General features: G+C 43.2%; 1 pseudogene; it reads left to right on the plus strand.

The window, feature by feature from the left end:
* The first annotated feature begins 690 nt into the window (after positions 1-690).
* Positions 691-2,062, plus strand: LOC136653148 (olfactory receptor 10A3-like; annotated as a pseudogene).
* Positions 2,063-2,505: the final 443 nt, after the last annotated feature.

Raw genomic sequence — 2,505 nt, forward strand, 5'->3', positions numbered from 1 at the left:
CTGAAGTACTTGGTGGTACCCTTACCACTAGTTGAGAAACACTTGCCTAGACACTTAGCAAAATAATATTTGAAGTCATTCAAATACCTGGAGCAATAACTTAAGGTGACCAGTAGAGGGCACTCTATGATTGTCAAATGTTCCATACATATAGTTTTAGTATTGTTGCAAAAATATGCCAACAAATGTATTCTTATGGTATGCTGCAAGACTTACAGATTTATTGGGTCAGATTTGTTAGGCCTAAGCATTTATGGACTCAAACTCTCTCTGCTGAAGTTAATTCTAGTCAATGAATGCTTATACCATAATGTCTGTTGTGAAACCACAAAAGGGGTCTTTTTGTCTTTGTGGCAAACATAATTTTTCTCTTAAATTACATACATATATCAACAAATATAACACAGTTCAAATGAGTTTAACACCGCAGCATGGCTCAGCAACTGAGAGCCTGAGGGCCAGATAAAAAGCTTCCGCGGGCCGCATCCAGCCCCCGGGCCTTATGTTTAACACCCCTGGTTTAGAAAGAACTCTTAATGAAGTACATATTCACTCAGAAAAGCCCTTAATGAAATGAACAAATTTGCCTCTAAGGAAACAAATCTTCAATTCTATAACTATTTTTCTCTCTCTTTTTCTTAGTCAAACAAAATCTGTGAACTTTATTTGGAATGAAGATGTATTGGTAAGATGGAGCTTAGCAACTCCACTAAGCCTATTGTCACTGAGATTGTCCTGCTTTGCTTCTCTCATCTCCTCCAGCTTCAGAAACCGCTCTTCTTCCTTTTCCTTGTCATGTACATACTGACTTTGCTTGGCAACACTTTGGTCATCCTCCTGATCTGGATAGATCAGCGTCTCCATACACCTATGTACTACTTCCTCAAGAACCTCTCCTCGCTGGAGATTATCATCACTACGTCTGACACACCAAAGATGCTCACCCTTCCTATCTCAAAGGATAATACAATTTCATTATCTGCCTGTGCCCTGCAAGGGTATGTCTACTTTGTGGCTGGCTCCACTGAAGTCCTTCTTTTGGCTGCCATGTCAGTGGACCGCTTTGTGGCTATCTGCATCCCACTGAGATACACAGCTATAATGAACAGCCGAGTCTGCCTGCTGATGGTCTTGTCTTGTTGGTTGTGCAGCTTCTTTTCCATTTCAGCATCCATGCTACTCAAGGCTGGTCTACCTTTCTGTGGGTCCAATGTTATTGACCATGTACTTTCTCTTGGGGAATCTCTCTTTTGTTGAGAGCTGTTACACATCTACCACACTTCAAAAGATGTTGTGGGTCCTCTTCTCAGAGGACAAATCCATCTCCTTCATAGGATGTGCTCTCCAGATGTATTTCTTTGTCATTTTGGGAGGCACAGAATGTGCACTTCTCTTGGCCATGGTTTATGACCGCTTTGCAGCAATCTGTCACCCTCTGAACTATACCCTGCTCATGAGACAGCCCATCCATGGCGTTTTGCTGGCGGTTTCATGGATTATTGGCCACATCAATTCTGTTGTCAACACAGCCTTAATCTTTTCCCTAGATTTCTGCCATTCCAATGAAATTGACCATTTCTTCTGTGAGATTCCTGCTATTCTGCACCTTTCTTGCTCTGATGTATATCTTGTCAAGTTGATGAACTTCACTATCTCTGTGTGTGTCATTATTGTGCCTTTCTCCCTGACTCTTCTTTCCTAAATCCTCATTGTCTCTGCAGTGCTCAAAATCCACACGGCCCGTGGTAGGATCAAGGCATTCTCTACCTGTGCTTCCCACCTCACTGTGGTGAGCATCTTCTATGGCACCATCATTTACACCTGTATACGTCCCTCCTCGAACCATTCCTTGGAAGAGGATTGTCTGGTTTCTGTGTTGTATGCCATCATTACTCCCCTGCTAAACCCCTTGACCTATAGCTTTAGGAAGTGCAGGGGGCCTTTTGGAGAGTGCTTGGGAAAAACAGGTTATAAGTATGGGATCAATGTCTTGAGAAGGTCTGATGTGACACACAGTCAATGGGTAGCCCAACAATATCCTGCACTGGAACAGGAAGGCTGACTAGCCTGTGCTGTATCCAGCGCAGGGTAGGAGGTGGCTGTTGTGCGACTTGGAATCAGGTCTCATTGGTCACCTGTTGGTTTTCTTCTGCTTCTGACCTAAGTACAAAATATGTGCTCATCTCTATGTGTACTAATTGTTGAAACACTAAGGCATTTGTAAAGGCTCTGCTAAAAATAATAATAAAGACTGATGGAAAATTTCCCGGTGATTTTTGTTTGACCTAGGTATGAGTTTGCAAAAGTTAGGGAGGGCCTTCAATGTTCCTCTCATCTTCATAAGTTGTTTATCTAAAGGGGCATGTCAGGAACATAACAGGGGTTAGGTTACTGGGGGAGCTGCTCCTGTCATACCCCGGCCTGCCCCCAAATGCTCCTAATTAGCCCACCCTGTTTCCCCTGTTTTCCTCTCTGTTAACCATCCCCCACTCCCACCAGATGCTT

Source organism: Tiliqua scincoides, chromosome 5 (genome assembly GCF_035046505.1).
Source record: "Tiliqua scincoides isolate rTilSci1 chromosome 5, rTilSci1.hap2, whole genome shotgun sequence".
Taxonomy (NCBI): Eukaryota; Metazoa; Chordata; class Lepidosauria; order Squamata; family Scincidae; genus Tiliqua; species Tiliqua scincoides.